The 20,446-nt window shown below is 42.0% G+C and overlaps 1 long non-coding RNA gene across 1 annotated transcript in view; it reads right to left on the bottom strand.

Moving 5' to 3' along the window:
* Positions 1-19,682, bottom strand: part of LOC146578838 (uncharacterized) — a 35,055-nt gene extending 15,373 nt beyond the window's left edge. Inside the window, exons 1-2 of the long non-coding RNA XR_014891539.1 lie at positions 19,457-19,682; positions 17,918-18,031 (exon numbers count right to left, since the gene is read on the bottom strand). This is a non-coding gene — a long non-coding RNA (uncharacterized LOC146578838). The remainder of the gene's footprint in view (positions 1-17,917; positions 18,032-19,456) is intronic.
* Positions 19,683-20,446: the final 764 nt, after the last annotated feature.

The following is a 20,446-nucleotide window of genomic DNA, read 5'->3' on the forward strand; positions in this document are numbered from 1 at the left end:
AGTAAATATAAACAACGATAGTATTCAGCAAGGAAACCAAACATTGCATTCTTTTTTTAAAATCACAACTCTGGTTTTACGTGGCCTATCAACACAATTTAAAAACTGGTATAAAGTCCACACTTTTTCCATCAATTGTTTCGTCTGTCCTGCTCACATCTCCAATGGTTGTCCACGTTGTCATTAACGTGGCTTCACTCCACATCAGCTCCGGTGTCGGCACATAAGGACGCTGTCATAGCCTGTCAACGACATCGATTGGCTGCGTATACGAATGTGAATCGCTGGACTATGGGATAACGTGGGATCGTTCTAATCCCATACGGGAGCAGCCAGTCACTTACTGACTAACACTGCAAAACAGAATTGTTGACGTATTCATTTTAATTTCAATTTAGGTTAGATTTTTTTTGTGTGCGCAACACAGATTTTCTGTGCGCAGAGACCGTGCCAGCAGTGCGCAATTGCGCACATGCGCAGCTTAGAGGGAACATTGCTCACCAGCCTCTGCTGTTCGCGAGTACGGACTTTGTAAGTTCACACGGGAGTCCAGAATTCCACAGAAAGCAGCAGATCACTCTACAATTTCTATGGTGACAACACAGCTCCAGAGTTTTCACTGCCATCCCCTCTTAATTTAACTGTGCTTAATATTTGCAATAGAAATTACAAATGTAGTAGATTAAAAAATATATAATTAAAAAAGTATCTTAAGCACTTTGGCAAAAATCAATTTTACATATCATCAGTTTCATAATGTCTAATAAGCTTCAGCACAACCACTACATGACAGAAACGAGGCTAATGTCTCTATTAATAAAATAGTACACATGTATGTCTGAATAAAAACAAACAGGTGAGATGTTAGAACACTTTTATTTGTATTTTAGTAGACACTAAAACTTACAATACACAGCTGCTGGGGTTTGGAAGAGAATTGAACAAATGTTTAAAATATAATCGGATCATTTTTGGAGCAGCCTTCAGGATCTCCATGCATTAACATGCTGTTTTTGCTGAATTTAATTATTTGTCATCTTAGATGTAATTCTGATCCAGCTGTTTAAATAAGAACAGAACATTTTACATCAGGGGATATGATGGGTGTAATTCAAAATACAGTGACCACTCTCCAAGTAAGAATTCAAGCTTAACTTTAGTCTTCACCAAACCGATTTACTCAGGAACAAATAAAATTGCCATTGCCACTTTTGAGTTAGATTTAGCTGCACCAAGTTCACAGTAGCTGTGGACTCCACTTTATTGCTCGATAAAGTGGAGCGAGAACACATCTGGGAATTTTGAGCATACTTGGGCTTGGCTTGATGCGTACTTTGAATTGATGACTGATGACGTATCACAAGTCCACGAGAACAACTGAGACAATGCATCCATGATATGAGGTTAGTTATTAATATACTACTGCATATAGATACATTGTGAGGTTTTAAAAACCAAGCTTTAAAATGAGCAGTGATCATAAAAACCGAGAGAGGCCGACAGTGATCACTGACTTTTTTTAGGGACTTGTTGAGATTAAATAGAACAAGATACAAAGCATTAAAAAATGTTAAAAACACAACAGCCTTATTAAACGCAGAGTAATTTGGACCTGGAAGCAGGGTTCATACATCATCACTTAAAGACAGGATTGAGAAACAGCCTGAATTTACATGGGGGACCACATGACTTTAGTTGGGCCGGACCACTGAAACATCCTGTCACTGTGAAGGAGTCACATATTTAAGTGTTTTTCTATATGATGAAGAAAAAGCTCTGTGACAACAACAGAAACCTGTCAGCACGACTCCTTAAACTGTAAGAAATAAAATGATAGAAAAAGTTCTGATAGCTCATCAATCATCACAAAAAACTGAAATTTCTATAGTAGAAAGTGAAAAACAAACTTTTCTGTCTTCAATTGTTTATTGCTGAATGACTTTGTGTAGTATAAATGTTCATAAGGGAGGTTTGTATCTGCAGGAAAAGCTTTAAAACTATGATAATACAGTAAAAATCCAAAATGTCTGCTTGTGTTTGTCTGTGGTGACCAGCGGATCAAACAAGTTAAGAATGATAACTTATAATTGTAATTTGTAATTCTTACAGCTTTAAACGCACAGCAAGCCTGTGAGACTCGTTTAGACTCAGACTGAGCTGTTGCTCATACTTGCCAACCTTGAAGCCTCAGAATTAGGGAGACGTTCAAAAGGGGGGATTACATACACATATACAAAAAACTTGAATTTTACAGTGTTTATTTATTTAAAATTATTTATTTAAAGTAAGTTAAATGTCACTTTTATTACTGTCCAAATTCAGAGGCTGCATCGACCTAAGGACCCGGCCTTCGTGGTCTAAGTGGGCCAAGTCCTCCGAAAGGCGGGTAGGCCGTAAGTGAGCGACTGTGATGGTCTAGCGTTCAGAATTACGTCACGGGCTCTCTCAGTGGAGTGAAACTCTGCCGTCTGCTCCTTGCTATCTAAATATAACCGGACGCTGGCGTAAATTCTTGACCGTCTCACACTTCTGTTTAATCAGTTTGACGTTTGACGTTTTTTTCAGCAGTGTCACAACCCTGGAGGAATCCTCCCGAGGGATTAATAAAGTTTTTATTTAATCTCATCTAATCTAATAACTTTAATCTCAGCAAAACCAATTTACTCAGGAACAAATAAAACACTGAAAAAGTCCAACAATAAAATTTTTAGGTTATCGAGTTACTTAAATATCATGTTTAACCTGAGTAGCGAAAGACCGCAGGGGTTTGAAAACGATGTGCCGGGAGTTTGCTATTCTTGCCGGCTCAGATATTTGAAGTTTATTCTCACCTGAAAATATGCTAAAAGTTTATTTTGTGACCCAGAAAGAGTAATAGGAGTAATCTTAAAACTAAATAGCTGCCGCCATTGTTGGAAACTGGAATTTGCTGGGTTTTGGTTCTGGGATATGGTTTTCATTTTTGTTGTCCGGGTGGAAAATCAGCAGAAATTCAGGAGAATGGTGGCTCTGGGAGATTTTCAGGAGGGGCACTGAAATTCGAGATTCTCCTGGAAAAGATTCAGGAGGGTTTGCATGTATGCTGTTGCTCTGTGTTACATGCTCACATTTCTGCATCTCTGCCATTCAAACACACTTTGTATTCACTTTGTTTGATCTAATATTCAATTATTAGTCGAACGCTGCTCATTTTACATTTTCCTGACACTCTTGTATTTAAATCGGCTTCCGTCTCTCTGTGTACCCGGCCTGTACCCAACCATGGTATGACAGTCTGTCTTTGCATGTGATTGGCTTTATGGTTCCACCCCTGTTTGCATGTAGATCAGCAGAGCTGAACATTCAGCTCCCACATTTGCTCAGGTCATTAATAACTGACATATAAAAGTGTATCAGGACCGGATGTGGCCCGCTGGCCATATGTTGGACATCCCTGCCTTAGATGCTAAGTCATGACTGAACGGGCACAAACAGCGTCATGCATGCCCAGACTTGTTTCTCACTACTTTTTGTGAAAAAAAGAAAAAACAAACAAACAAACAAACCCACTCATATGACTTTAGGAAGTCAGTTAGTATTTGTTCTACCTGCCAGCAGGTGAAAGTCATATCACATGAACGTGACAATCACAGCGACACACAATGATGTAGAACATGATAGTGATGTGCGATTTCCTTTCCGATCCAATACCAAGTAATATTCAGGGTGGTATCGACGATACTGATCCGATACCGATACTTTGTACAAAAGCTTATTTTATTCATTGCATCTTTTATTGTATCTCAAATGATAGCGTCATAGTGATTATAAGACATCAGATTACTTGTTCTTATCACTTAATAATGCAGAGTTCATCATATATAGAAATAAAAAAAAAACTGAAGTTATGCGCTATTTGAACACCTTGCCTGCCTGCAGCACTGAAGGACTCTGTGAGAGACGTCTGTCTCGCCCTAGCAGCACCTGACTCTCTCCTCCTCTTCAGTTCACCTCAACATATCCTCGTCATATTCTGTGATATGATTTACTCTGAGGTGTTTGACGAGGTTAGTGGTCTTGCCACATGTATCACAAACCACGTCGTTTGTGGATGTAAAATGACTCCACGCTCAGCCATTGTTGTGAGTGCGCACGCAAAGGGTCTGCGACACATTTATACAGCCGTATTTCACACATGACTATGAAAGGCGGAAGAGGAAGTAGTTGCTTCCAATGTAGACAATCTGAATGTTATAGTTTCTTTCCACTGATAAACTACAAATATACCCTAAATTACTAAAATATTGATATTTTAATGTGAGAATCGATTCTAGAACATAAATGACTGGTATCGGAGGAATCGATATTTCAGGATCGATCCGCACATCACTAGAATATGAGCCAACAGGCCACGTGCTGACTGTGCTCTAAAACAACGTGCCATCATGATGATGGAAACATATGATTGCTATGATGAGGACGGGTTTCATAAAGCACTTATAAATATCATCCGTCCCCGTGTTTGAATTTAGCTTCAAAACTTTCAAAGAAAAGACTTTGTTTGTTCTCAGTAAGTGATTTAAACGGTATCCTCGCAAACCCATTAGTCTCTGTATCAGCGCTGACAAACACACACACACACACACACACACACACACACACACACACACACACACACACACACACACACACACACACACACACACACACACACACACACACACACAGACCGTCTCAAACAAACCATAAATAAATCCATTAAAAACAAATTTCAGTATCTTCTGAGTCAAGAGGACTCTGTTACCATGGTGAATCATGTTTTAATGGAGACACCAATGCTGGTAGCCCACTTATGCTTCTGTTTTGTTTCTTTTCCTCCAAGTCTGATTTGCTTTTTTTTTTTATAAAAGCAGCAGAAGCAGGAACAGCTTAAATCACAGAAGGGGGAATAATTATCTGATAAGTTACACACAATGAAGTCTTTTGTGTTATGTTTTTTTCATTTTAAAAGAGACAGAACATCAACAAAAGCATGAAGGCTGTGTATGAATTGTTTTCATGTCCCTGAGTGAGGTAAGTATTAGATGTGCTACAACCCAGCCAGAGGCAGTACGGTGGTGCAGTAATTAGCTCTGTTGCCTCACAGCAGGGTTTGAATCCCCCACCTGGCCTTCCTGTGTGGAGTCTGCATGTTCTCTCTGGGTTCTCTGTGTTTGGAGGCTTCCTCCCACAGTCCACAGATATGCAGTTAGTGGGGTTAGGTCACCCGGTGATTCTGCAGGTGTCACTGCAAATGTTACCCTGTGATAAGCTGGTGACCTGGCCAGGGTGTACTCTGGCTCCAGATCCTTCAAGTTTGCCAGTGAACATCTAAAACAGGAGTGTCAAACTTAAATGCTGTGGGTCACTGCTGGCTCTGTCATCTCATTGAAGGCCACTTTAGTGTTCAAGTACTAAAAAAACGAACTAACAAGAAAACACCCACAAATAACTCAGAAAATGTAGTGTTGGAAGTGTACTGTGGTCACATGAAACCAAAATCAAGATCTCTGCCATCAACCCGAGAAACGCTGACGTGACCCACAGAGCAGTGTCCCCACAGTCAGGCAGGGAGGAGGTAACATGATGCTCTGGGCTGTCGTTCTTTTTAAGGTGCAGGCCAACATCACACACTGAGAGGTCAGTGGACAGGAACATGCAGTGTGAAATCTGAGACGAGAACCTTGTTCTCTCAGCCAGAATACTGAACATGAGTCGTGGATCAGTCTCCAGACCTCAGTCATAGAAAACCTGTGGAGGAAGCTGAAGCTGGGAGGTGCACAGCAGAGAGTTTCTTTAAAGAGGAGAGAACCAAAGTTCCTGCAGAGAGGTGAACAATCCTGGTGACCAGTGTTGGTCAAGTTACTTGAAAAAAGTAATCAGTAAGTGTTAGATTTGTATTGTTTATTGTCATTTATGCTTAGAAATATCTACTCATATATGCTTAGAGTTGTATAATCAATGTCATGTTGGTAGAGGTTTGATCCTTAATAGTCTGCAAAGGCTTTGTGTGCATTCCAGAGTGTTCTGGCAGTCACACCAACATCCTGGGAGCATGGGAGAGGGCATACACATTATTGTTTTATGGTAGGATAAATGTAGCTATATCTGTTTTAGGCTAAGTGCCTTTTGTTTAAATGAACTGCTGGACTTCCAGACCAGCAGGTTTAGGGAAGTCTTTATGGGGTCACACACTGGACCCTCCCCACACACACACATTTACACAACGCACAGGCAAGGTACTCTTTGTGTGTATGTAGACGTCATATGTTAATGAACCTATGTATATTCATGTAACCTCAATAAAAGAGCAGTGTTACGGGGGAGTGGACGAGAGCGACTGGGGTCAAGCGAAGGAACGGCTCTTGTCGTGGTTCTCTCCCTCATGCATGAGTAACACAAAGAACTTTGCCTACTTGTGTCTTGTTTCTGCTGTGTAATAAATTGTCCTTAACGTTCCAGCGAATGGGTTTAAGCTACAAACCTATCAGTAACTAATTACTGATTACTTCCCCCCAAAAGTAAACCTGTTATTTTACTGATTACTTATTGTTGAAAGTAATTAGTTACTTAGTTACTTTTTAAAAACATAATTTACAACCTGAATAGGTAATAAAGTGATAGATCTTTCAGCCCAATTCTACTTTTTCTGCATGATCTATCATCCAAAATGTAATCAAATGGAAAAGTCTCTTTTTAAAACTTGTTTTATTAGTTTTAATCTTTTAACTTTATGAATCAAGCAAAAATTTAATTATATTCAACATTCTCTGACTGGAAGAAATTTGTTTAACATTTAAACCTATTTTCTGCACATTCCTGCACATGAAATAGGTTTTTCTGTTTACACTCAGTCTTTCACATGGATGCAAGTAAAACACAGCAGAAAATAAGAAAAATCAAAGGCTAGCGGTCCTGTTGCTCTATTTTCACCTGGATAGGAGGAGTGTGGTAGGCGGATGTTTGCCCTGGTGCAGGTGTGCCGCAGCGGTCAGCGGAAGAATCCGGGAGTTTCTCTGTGAATTTCACATTCCTGTGGCAGCGTACTCGGTGCTTGCACAGAAGTTTAGGGGTTTTATTCGCTGTAAAAAGAAGTTTTCTTCCCATGCTGTGAACAGCGGACGCTAATGTTTTTATCACTTTTAACAGAAAGTCAAAGTAAGGTCGGTACTTCCACACTTTAGACGCTGCACGCTCATACTCTGCACACAGCTGTTGTCATGAACGTCGCACTCGCTTACGTTTTTTTCTGCTCTGCTGTTCTCACTTAGTTTTAACTATGTATTAGTTGCCTTGGTGTATGATCGCCTGGCTTTACTGTCCATTCGTCCTCTATGATGCCTCACAATGTCTCTTCCTCCTCCTTCTGCATTTCCCACCCTCCACCATTAGCTGGATCCTCATCAGGTGATCTCAGCGGTCCCTGTAGACCATGGAAAAGGAGAGGGAGAAGAGCAGTTATTCAGGTAAAACTCAGGCTTTACTGGCGGCGAGCTTTGGCTGGTAAGCGATGTCGAGCGTGCGTTGTCTCCTGTGCTTTGAAAAGCTCCATGGAGGGGGACCAGTTTTCCACGACCCTGCTTGGATACGCTGGGCCCGGATCTTTGAGACCATGCTGCCTTAGGGTTTTTTTTCCAGACTCTTTTGCCACCTCGCTTTTTATTCCCTCAGTGAGTGGATTCTACGAGTATGACGGCTCAGACCCTGTATATCCATTAAAACATGAATTCACCATGGCAACAGACTCATCTTGACTCAGAAGCTACTGAAAACTTTTGTTCTTTACATTTTTTAAATGGATTTATTTTTGGTCTGTTTGAGACGGTCTGTGTGTGTGAGCATTGTTACAGACTTTAATGGACTGCTGGAGTCCACTTGGGAGGCGCTGTCACTTGGTGTTCACTCGCTCTGTGGTAGAGTATCACTTCCTGTTCCTGCTCAAACACAGTGGTGTTTCTGAGTAGCTTATTTGCTTAGCAATTTAATTAACAACTTTTAAATACATTCTTCTTTCATAGTATAATCTTCACGTGCTTCATCCGAAGCACACTTTCTGTGTACTCACTACCTAATTTATAGCCAAAGTATTCACTCACTGTCTCTGTACTGTTTCGCTAGCTTAGCTTAGCTCGTAGCCGACTCGTTAGCACCATGGCTACTTCACCTGTCCCTCCTGCACTTTCTTGCTCATTGTGTCAGATGTTTAGTTACTCCTCTGCCTCCTTTAGCAGTAATGATATCTGTAACAAATGTAGCATATTTGCAGCGCTGGAGGCCAGGATTACTGAATTGGAGACTCGGCTTCGCACCCTTCATTCACCCGTAGCTAGCCAGGCCCCTGTAGCTGGTGCAGCCGAAAATAGCGTAGGCCCCGCTAGCTGTTCCCCGGCAGGTCCAAAGCAGCTGGGGAAACAGGAAGGCTGGGTGACGGTGAGGAGGAAGCATAGTCCTAAACAGAAGCCCCAGGTACACCACCAACCCGTTCATGTGTCTAACCGTTTTTCCCCACTCGGCGACACACCCGCCGGGGGTCAAACTCTGGTAATTGGCGATTCTGTTCTCAGACATGTGAAGCTAGAGACACCGGCAACCATAGTCAATTGTCTTCCAGGGGCCAGAGCAGGCGACATTGAAGGAAATTTAAAACTGCTGGCTAAGGGTAAACGTAAATTCAGTAAGATCATAATTCACGTCGGCAGTAATGACACCCCGGTTACGCCAATCGGAGGTCACTAAAATCAATATTGAATCGGTGTGCAACTTTGCCAAAACAATGTCGGACCAGTTTTCTCTGGTCCCCTCCCCAATCAGACCAGGAGTGACATGTTTAGCCACATGTTCTCCTTAAATTGCTGGCTGTCTGAGTGGTGTCCCAGAAACGATGTGGGCTTCATAGATAATTGGCAAACCTTCTGGAGGAAACCTGGTCTTGTTAGGAGAGACGGCATCCATCCCACTTTGGATGGAGCAGCTCTCATTTCTAGAAATATGGACAAATTTATTAAACCCCCCAAAATATGACTATCCAGAGTTGGGACCAGGAAGCAGAGTTGCAGTCTTACACGCCTCTCTGCAGCTTCTCTCCTCCTGCTACCCCCCCAAAAACCCATCTCCATAGAGACTGTGTCAGCTTCCAAAAAGACAAAAAACAAACTAAAAACCAGCAACAAACAACTTAAACATAAACAATCACAAAGAAAGAACAATACAGTATCCACATCTGAACCAAAGAGTAAAACAGTGAAATGTGGATTATTAAATATTAGGTCTCTCTCCTCCAAGTCTCTGTTAGTACATGACTTAATAATTGATCAACAAATTGATTTACTCTGCCTTACAGAAACCTGGTTGCAGCAGGATGATTATGTTAGTTTAAATGAATCAGCACCCCCGAGTCATTCTAACTACCAGAAATCTCGAAGCACAGGCCGAGGGGGCGGTGTGGCAGCAATTTTTCACACCAGCCTATTAATTAATGAAAGACCAAGACAGACTTTTAATTCATTTGAAAGCCTGATGCTTAACATTGTCCACCCCAGCTGTGAAACTCAGAAACCAGTCTTACTTGTTATCATCTATCGTCCACCTGGGCCTTACACAGAGTTTCTGTCTGATTTCTCAGACTTTATATCTAATTTAGTTCTGAGCTCAGATAAAATAATTATTGTGGGTGATTTTAACATCCATGTAGATGCTAAAAATGACAGCCTCAACATGGCATTTAATCTGTTATTAGACTCAATTGGTTTCTCTCAAAACGTAAAAGAACCCACCCACCACTTTAATCACACTCTAGATCTTGTTTTAACATATGGCATAGAAACTGAACATTTAACAGTGTTTCCTGAAAACCCTCTCCTGTCTGATCATTTCCTGATAACATTTACTTTTACAATAATTGATTACACAGCGGTGAAGAGTAGACTTTATCAAAATAGATGTCTTTCTGAAAGCACTGTAACTAAGTTTAAGAATATAATCCACCCACTGTTATCATCTCCAATGCCCTGTACCAACACAGAGCAGAGCAGCTATCTGAACGCTACCCCAACAGAGGTCGATTTTCTTGTTAATAATTTCACCTCCTCACTACGTACGACTCTGGATACTGTAGCTCCTGTGAAAACTAAGGCCTCAAATCAGAAGTACCTGACTCCGTGGTATAATTCTCAAACACGTACCCTAAAGCAGATGACTCGTAATCTGGAGAGGAAATGGCGTGTCACAAATCTAGAGGATCATCATTTAGCCTGGAGAAATAGTTTGCTGCTTTATAAGAAAGCCCTCCGCAAAGCCAGAACATCTTACTATTCATCACTGATTGAAGAAAATAAGAACAACCCTAGGTTTCTCTTCAGCACTGTAGCCAGGCTGACAAAAAGTCAGAGCTCTTTTGAGCCAACCATCCCTTTAACGTTAACTAGTAATGACTTCATGAACTTCTTCACAAATAAAATTTTTATCATTAGAGAAAAAATTACCAATAATCATCCCACAGATGTAATATTATCTACAGCTACTCTTAGTACCATTGATGTTAAGTTAGACTCTTTTTCTCTAATTGATCTTTCTGAGTTAACTTCAATAATTACTTCCTCCAAACCATCAACGTGTCTTTTAGACCCTATTCCTACAAAACTGCTCAAAGAAGTCCTGCCATTAATTAATTCTTCGATCTTAAATATGATCAACCTATCTCTAATAATCGGCTATGTACCACAGGCCTTCAAGCTGGCTGTAGTTAAACCTTTACTCAAAAAGCCATCTCTAGACCCAGCAGTCTTAGCTAATTATAGGCCAATCTCCAACCTTCCTTTCATATCAAAAATCCTTGAAAGAGTAGTTGTCAAACAGCTAACAGATCATCTGCAGAGGAATGGTTTATTTGAAGAGTTTCAGTCAGGTTTCAGAGCTCATCACAGCACAGAAACAGCTTTAGTGAAGGTTACAAATGATCTTCTTATGGCCTCTGACAGTGGACTCATCTCTGTGCTTGTCCTGCTAGACCTTAGTGCAGCGTTCGATACTGTTGACCATAATATTCTATTAGAGCGATTAGAACATGCTGTAGGTATTACAGGTACTGCGGTGCAGTGGTTTGTATCATATCTATCTAATAGACTCCAGTTTGTGCATGTAAATGGAGAGTCCTCTTCACACACTGAGGTTAATTATGGAGTTCCACAGGGTTCAGTGCTAGGACCAATTCTGTTTACATTATACATGCTTCCCTTAGGCAGCATCATTAGAAGACATAGCATACATTTTCACTGCTATGCAGATGACACCCAGCTCTATCTGTCCATGAAGCCAGATAACACACACCAATTAGTTAAACTGCAGGAATGTCTTAAAGACATAAAGACCTGGATGGCCGCTAACTTTCTGCTTCTTAATTCAGATAAAACTGAGGTTATTGTACTCGGCCCTGAAAATCTTAGAAATATGGTATCAAAGCAGATTCTTACTCTGGATGGCATTACCTTGGCCTCCAGTAACGCGGTGAGGAACCTTGGAGTCATTTTTGACCAGGACATGTCCTTCAACGCACATATTAAACAAATATGTAAGACTGCTTTCTTCCATTTGCGCAACATCTCTAAAATTAGAAATATCCTGTCTCAGAGTGACGCTGAAAAACTAGTTCATGCATTTATTACTTCCAGGCTGGACTACTGTAATTCATTATTATCAGGACGTCCAAAAAACTCCCTGAAAAGCCTTCAGCTAATCCAAAATGCTACAGCAAGAGTCCTGACAGGGACTAGAAAGAGAGAGCATATTTCTCCTGTTTTGGCTTCCCTTCATTGGCTTCCTGTTAAATCCAGAATTGAATTCAAAATCCTGCTCCTCACATACAAGGTCTTAAATAATCAGGCCCCATCTTATCTTAATGACCTTGTAGTACCATATCACCCTATTAGAGCGCTCCGCTCTTGCTCTGCAGGCCTACTTGTTGTTCCTAGAGTATTTAAAAGTAGAATGGGAGGCAGAGCCTTCAGTTTTCAGGCCCCTCTTCTGTGGAACCAGCTTCCAGTTTGGATTCAGGAGACAGACACTATCTCTACTTTTAAGATTAGGCTTAAAACTTTCCTTTTTGCTAAAGCATATAGTTAGGGCTGGACCAGGTGACCCTGAATCCTCCCTTAGTTATGCTGCAATAGATGTAGGCTGCCGGGGGATTCCCATGATGCATTGAGTTTTTCCTTTCCAGTCACCTTTCTCACTCACTATGTATTAATAGACCTCTCTGCATTGAATCATATCTGTTATTAACCTCTGTCTCTCTTCCACAGCATGTCTTTATCCTGTCTTCCTTCTCTCACCCCAACCGGTCGCAGCAGATGGCCGCCCCTCCCTGAGCCTGGTTCTGCCGGAGGTTTCTTCCTGTTAAAAGGGAGTTTTTCCTTCCCACTGTCGCCAAAGTGCTTGCTCATAGGGGGTCATATGATTGTTGGGTTTTTCTCTGTATCTATGAAGCGCCTTGAGGCGACTTTTGTTGTGATTTGGCGCTATATAAATAAAATTGAATTGAATTGAATTGAATGGATTTGAGAGGATACAGCTTGAATCTCTTACTGAGAACAAACAAGAAGGCCATTTAAAAAGGGAAAGACCATCTCTGAATGGGGGATCCATGTGTGTGTCTGTGTGTGTGTGTGTGTGTGGGAGGGTGGGTGTATTGCGTTGCTTATATTGTTGAGATTTACATTGCTGTGCTTGAGAGTCACCATCTACCTGAACCAAATTCCTTGTATGTGTCTGCGCATATACATGGCCAATAAACACGATTCTGATTCTGATTCTGGTCTTTGATCAGCGATCATAACAGTTCATGTTAATGATCATGAGCTGAGCTCAAGGGCTAAGTAATCGTGTAAACACATGTCTGTGACATCGTGTGTGTGTGTGTGTGCGTGCGTGTGTGTGTGTGTGTGTGTGTGTGTGTGTGTGTGTGTGCGTGTGTGCACTGCACAGTGTGACTGTGGGGATGAAGGAGCTCCCCTGTGGCTGTAACAGTCACTGCCCTACAGCTGTGTTGGACAGTATTTGTTCTACCTGCCAGCAGGTGAAAGTCGTATCATATGGACGTGACAATCACAGCGACACACAATGATGTAGAATATGAGCCAACAGGCCACGTGCTGACTGTGCTCTAAAACAACGTGCCATCATGATGATGGAAGCACTTGATTGCTACGATGAGGACGGGTTTCATAAAGCACTTATAAATATCATCCGTCCCCGTGTCTGAATTTAGCTTCAAAACTTTCAAAGAAAAGACTTTGTTTGTTCTCAGTAAGTGATTTAAACGGTATCCTCACAAACCCATTAGTCTCTGTATCAGCGCTGCCAAACACACACACACACACACACACACACACACACACACACACACACACACAGACCGTCTCAAACAAACCAAAAATAAATCCATTAAAAACAAATTTCAGTATCTTCTGAGTCAAGAGGACTCTGTTACCATGGTGAATCATGTTTTAATGGAGACACCAATGCTGGTAGCCCACTTATGCTTCTGTTTTGTTTCTTTTCCTCCAAGTCTGTACCCAACCATGGTATGACAGTCTGTCTTTGCATGTGATTGGCTTTATGGTTCCACCCCTGTTTGCATGGAGATCAGCAGAGCTGAACATTCAGCTCCCACATTTGCTCAGGTCATTAATAACTGACATATAAAAGTGTATCAGGACCGGATGTGGCCCGCTGGCCATATGTTGGACATCCCTGCCTTAGATGCTAAGTCATGACTGAACGGGCACAAACAGCGTCATGCATGCCCAGACTTGTTTCTCACTACTTTTTGTGAAAAAAAGAAAAAACAAACAAACAAACAAACCCACTCATATGACTTTAGGAAGTCAGTTAGTATTTGTTCTACCTGCCAGCAGGTGAAAGTCATATCACATGAACGTGACAATCACAGCGACACACAATGATGTAGAACATGATAGTGATGTGCGATTTCCTTTCCGATCCAATACCAAGTAATATTCAGGGTGGTATCGACGATACTGATCCGATACCGATACTTTGTACAAAAGCTTATTTTATTCATTGCATCTTTTATTGTATCTCAAATTATAGCGTCATAGTGATTATAAGACATCAGATTACTTGTTCTTATCACTTAATAATGCAGAGTTCATCATATATAGAAATAAAAAAAAAACTGAAGTTATGCGCTATTTGAACACCTTGCCTGCCTGCAGCACTGAAGGACTCTGTGAGAGACGTCTGTCTCGCCCTAGCAGCACCTGACTCTCTCCTCCTCTTCAGTTCACCTCAACATATCCTCGTCATATTCTGTGATATGATTTACTCTGAGGTGTTTGACGAGGTTAGTGGTCTTGCCACATGTATCACAAACCACGTCGTTTGTGGATGTAAAATGACTCCACGCTCAGCCATTGTTGTGAGTGCGCACGCAAAGGGTCTGCGACACATTTATACAGCCGTATTTCACACATGACTATGAAAGGCGGAAGAGGAAGTAGTTGCTTCCAATGTAGACAATCTGAATGTTATAGTTTCTTTCCACTGATAAACTACAAATATACCCTAAATTACTAAAATATTGATATTTTAATGTGAGAATCGATTCTAGAACATAAATGACTGGTATCGGAGGAATCGATATTTCAGGATCGATCCGCACATCACTAGAATATGAGCCAACAGGCCACGTGCTGACTGTGCTCTAAAACAACGTGCCATCATGATGATGGAAACATATGATTGCTATGATGAGGACGGGTTTCATAAAGCACTTATAAATATCATCCGTCCCCGTGTTTGAATTTAGCTTCAAAACTTTCAAAGAAAAGACTTTGTTTGTTCTCAGTAAGTGATTTAAACGGTATCCTCGCAAACCCATTAGTCTCTGTATCAGCGCTGCCAAACACACACACACACACACACACACACACACACACACACACACACACACAGACCGTCTCAAACAAACCAAAAATAAATCCATTAAAAACAAATTTCAGTATCTTCTGAGTCAAGAGGACTCTGTTGCCATGGTGAATCATGTTTTAATGGAGACACCAATGCTGGTAGCCCACTTATGCTTCTGTTTTGTTTCTTTTCCTCCAAGTCTGATTTGCTTTTTTTTTTTTATAAAAGCAGCAGAAGCAGGAACAGCTTAAATCACAGAAGGGGGAATAATTATCTGATAAGTTACACACAATGAAGTCTTTTGTGTTATGTTTTTTTCATTTTAAAAGAGACAGAACATCAACAAAAGCATGAAGGCTGTGTATGAATTGTTTTCATGTCCCTGAGTGAGGTAAGTATTAGATGTGCTACAACCCAGCCAGAGGCAGTACGGTGGTGCAGTAATTAGCTCTGTTGCCTCACAGCAGGGTTTGAATCCCCCACCTGGCCTTCCTGTGTGGAGTCTGCATGTTCTCTCTGGGTTCTCTGTGTTTGGAGGCTTCCTCCCACAGTCCACAGACATGCAGTTAGTGGGGTTAGGTCACCCGGTGATTCTGCAGGTGTCACTGCAAATGTTACCCTGTGATAAGCTGGTGACCTGGCCAGGGTGTACTCTGGCTCCAGCCTCCTGTAACCCTGAGCTGGATAAGCAGAAGAAAATGCATAGATCTCCCACAGAGTCAAACCAAGTACAGATACTCCTGATCTCAGCTCAGGTGTGGATGAAGCACACCTGTCCACAGAATCACACCGATCACTGCTCTGCTAACGTCTTACAATAACACACTTACAACAACACACTTACAATAACACACTTATTTATTTATGTGAAAAGGTTGCACTCTGGATTCTTTGCACATCATGTCCTACCTGGATTTTGCACTCACCCCACTCATAATCATTGATATTTCATATTTTCTAATTGTATTCTGTATCCATGGGCAGATGAATCGACATGTATATAACATATATACTAAAATAAATAAATAACATATATTCTATTTCTGCCACTGTGTTGTTTCTCGCACTGCAACCGATTCTTGATTCATGTCTGTGTGTCACTGTCTGTTCCTCCAACCTCTGGGCTGCAGCGTCTTCAGCACTAGCTGTTTCTCAGTAAGTGTCTTATTGTGATGTGGACTAGAACACACACACTGTGTGTAAGAGCTCCACAAAGCTACAGTGAAGTGTCTTAGTGCTGCTTTTCTCCTTATATTACTTTTATATTCCTTTTTTGCTCATAGAGCTCCTTATAAATGAATGTCCACTGTTCAAGTGAGGCACTCAGCAGTGTGAGGTTCAGAAACCCAGCTGTGGGTCTGATTCAAACAGTGCTTATTATAGATGCAGCCAGTAATCAGCTACCCTCTGCTCCATCACCACATCTGTTGAAGCTCCAGCAGCAGCTGAAGCAGGAAAACCTCCACCTGCCTGTGCATAAATGAAGCAGTTCTAACTGCAGCGATGCTCCACTGACTCTGATTTGTAGTGGAGGATTTTCCTGTTTCCTGTTTATTCAGGAGGAAGAGAAGATGTGTTTGTCTTTGCTCTTCTTCTCAGGAGCCAACAAAAGCCCAGCTCCATTCCTGATATGCTGGCCTTCAGTGAAAACTGCAACACTAAATGTTTTTACAGTGTCAGCATCCTCTAGAGCAGGGCTGTCAAACATAAGGCTCGGGGGCCAGAATTGGCCTGTCAAGGACTGTGATTTTCCCGCTGGACAGCTTTGGATCATAACGGGCTGCATATGTGGAAAATCAGTTTGAGAGAAAAGATAAGGACAGAAAGCTGAGAGGGGCACGAATAGACCAACAACAAAGTCAACAACAAAGACGAAAGCACGATCAGATATCTCCTGCACCGAGACGCGGACCCAACAGCTGGATGCGAAGACAGAACATGTGAGAAGAGGGAGCTTAAACAAAAACGTCTTAAACTTTTATATTGTGTATATTTAACTTCAGCTGTGCTCTCAGACAGACTGTGGAGCGGCTCCCAGCAGAACTGGGCCACTAACGTCACCTTCATGTCCCGTGTCCATGGGAGCTCTTCAACACCACCTGGTAAAAAACTATATAGGACCAGTGACTGTAATAAAGAACCCACCACTGTGTGTGGACACAAACCAGTATCTTTGGCAGTGAGGACAGGACGAGTAAACTATCTAAATACTGCAGATTTAATGAGGCTGTGCTAAATGATGAGGTCACTAAACAGGAAGTACAGAAAGATTTAACAGAATGGGTTTTATCACATGATGATGCCACAGTCAATCTGTCTATCCTGTGGGAGGGGCCTAGAGTAGGCATGAGTATTACACCCATTTCCTCCAGACTGAGAAAACAAAGCTGATCCAGAGAAACGAGAGACAGAGCAACAGCAGCCACACAGTCACGTCATTAAAGGACACGTTGACGATATATCCACATCAAAGCACACACACACTGGGATAACAAACAGGAAAATGATGGAAGAGGTGGAAGGCGGAGCAAGTCTCCAGTTTCACTAATCACAGTCCATCAGGACTGGTCATAAAATGAAACGCTCACATCGTGACAAGACGTCAACATGACAAAACTATACCACAGCCATGTTTCTGCTTGCTGTCAGAAGACAAGGACGATCCCATGAAACAGGAAGGATTTAACTATTCTGTGACATCAACGACAGCAGAGGCTGAAACACGTCCTAGCCTTCAAAATCACAGATCCCCACGGGTACACTCCAATCACTGCACCTCCACAGTGCAGCTGGAAGTGTGTACGAGTGTTCAAACACCCCACAGGGATCTGTGATTACTCTCACAGAATATGAATCATGATACAGACATTTTTCTTTCTCTCTGGTGGAGGTTGGGTGACGTTCTTTACTGCCCTACAGCTGTGTTGGACAGAAACAACCACAGGTTTACCTTACTGAAGGTCACCATGCTCACCTGTGATCAGCGTGGGAGGAGTTTCAGGCCTTCAGACAGACGCTGCAGGTCCAGTGCTGCACCGACGTTTTTGGCTCCCGAGTCATGGGGACAGCAAAAGATTTGTCAAATGATCTGCAGGAGAAGAAAGCTGAACTTTATTAACCAGGAAAAAGATGTAGAACCACTAGATGTCAGTAAAGAGCTGCTCCTCGGCCCCATCACCGTGTGCTTGCATGCTGTAACTTCTACATCAGGTTCTAGTGCACAACAATGAACCTGCATTCATGAACACTGAACTGAAGTGTAACACCTGGACCTGTCCAGCCGTTCTCAGTCTTTGTGTCTCCACGTCTCTGCTGGATGGACTCACCCACTGAAGCCAGGACTCAGCGTGGAGCTGGGTGTGGAAAATGTCCTGTATCATCATCATATGACACACTGGGCTCCACAGAGGCTGGCACCGGTGACACGGGTAAGCTCATGGTCACTGGGAGGCTGAGAGTGGAGTCAGTGTTGCTGTGGTTTGTCTATGTGTGGAGATGAAACACACCAGTGCTGTGTGTGCTGTTCCTCCTCACATCTGTTTGACCTCTGTCACCATGAGCTGACCTCTGCTCCTCCTGCCATCTCTCACTGAACTAACTTTGTTAAATGGAAATAAATCGTGTCCACAAAATGTTTCCTTACTAGGTGAAGGAGGTTTTATTTAAACCGATGCTTTGATTTTATTGTGAAAAACCTCCTTGAAACACGTCCGAGTGGTACAGTCTGTGGATTTTCCCGCAAACGTTGCTCTCATGCTTCCACACAGCTGTCACACAGACACATTACCAACTTCATGTCCAAACAAAGCTCCCAGATTTATACTTTTCCACGTCCACGTCCATAAATGTGAGTCTTCAAATGAAAAGCGGCACTTCCTGTTTTCATGGAAGAAATGTAAAACCACATGGAAGCTTTAAAAGTTAATGTTTGCGATGCTGTTGACGTCTCATCTTCAGTCTGGCATGTTTTATACTCATGTACGTCTTGTTTGCGTTTCTGTTATGATGTCATCATTTCCCTTGTTGTCATTCATGAATATTAATCCTGTTTTCTGTATCTGATTTGATTGTTTATCAGAAGCTGAGTACAGCTCAGGTGATCATCCACCATGTTTCCTCCAGCCTATGATCAGACTGGTGCTCCACCTGGTGGTGAAGATGCTGCTCAGCTGTTGCCATGGAAACAAAAATGGCTACGTATCATTTTGTGAGATTCAGTCATTTTAACGTGTTTAAAGGGCGAGAGATGCTGAGATCAAAAATGTGTCGCTATGGTTTCAATAAACATTTAAATAAATCCAGCAGAAAATGAGATGATTATGGTGACTCCGCTCCAGTGTTTCTAACATGGAGCAAAGACTGTGGTCACGTGACGCTGATACGGATCAGCAGAACAGACAGATGGAGGATAGAAAGAGTATAGATGGATAAAGGATGCAGGAAGGATGGAGGAAGGATGGAGGAAGGATGCACGAAGGATGCACGAAGGATGGAGGTATATTGTATGGAGTACCTTATTGGGAGAGATCAGCTCAAAGTGCTGCCATAGAGGGGAACCCCTTCTTCTGTCGGCAGGCTCCATGGTAACGAGCTCTACGTCACAAGTTAAACTCCAACACGAACACTGACATGCGCATTTTGCGGGGATCCAATCCTCTTTATATATGTTCGTACATCACGGAGACACTACAGCTACGCATTGCTGCATTTGAGCCTCCACACACGTGACTTACATGTGGTCAGGTGATGGCAGCTGCGGGTTAATTTTCCTTGCGCTTCTACACTGAGGTTTACGGTAGCGCATCTCTTTCACTGATTGATCCTCCGATCAAAGAAAAAAATAATTTATGTTTGTGGTAATGACTAAACATGTGATAATTATATTTATTATATTGCACCGTTTAAGATAAAGGCTGTGTGTGTGTCTGTGTGTGTGTTCTTGTTTGTGAGAGAGAGCGACAGAGGTACCATTGTGCACAAGTGCAGAAAAACATGGTCATACATGCAGCTTCAGTAAGTTTGCAGTATTTTTAATATAGATTTGGTTGCTCTAATGTAAAAGGTAAACAACATGAGAGTGAATATAAAACATAACTTTATTGATAGAAGATGAGAGGCAACAGCTGTGATGATTTGGTGCTCTATAAATCAAATTCAATTGAATGAATGGTAAACAACTATCTACACCTCAGCCAGGGGTGGGCAAATCCAGGCCTTGAGGGACGGTGTCCTGCAGGTTTTATGTGTGTCCTTGATTAAACACAGATGATTTAAATGGCTAAATGACCTCTTCAACATTTCTTGAAGTTCTCCAGAGGCCTGGGAATGAACTAATCATGTGATTCAGGTGTGTTGACCCAGGTTAAGATCTAAAACCTGCAGGACACCAGCCCTCGAGGCCTGGAGTTGCCCACCCTTGCCTCAGGCTGAGGTTCAGTGTCTGATCCTGGGTCAGGCAGATCTCCCTGGTTGCAATGAGACGTGACAAAGTGACAAACGAGCA

The sequence above is a fragment of the Mchenga conophoros genome, linkage group LG3 (genome assembly GCF_057382185.1).
Source record: "Mchenga conophoros isolate Kocher_MC1m ecotype Shallow Benthic linkage group LG3, M_conophoros_male_GT1.1, whole genome shotgun sequence".
Lineage (NCBI taxonomy): Eukaryota > Metazoa > Chordata > Actinopteri > Cichliformes > Cichlidae > Mchenga > Mchenga conophoros.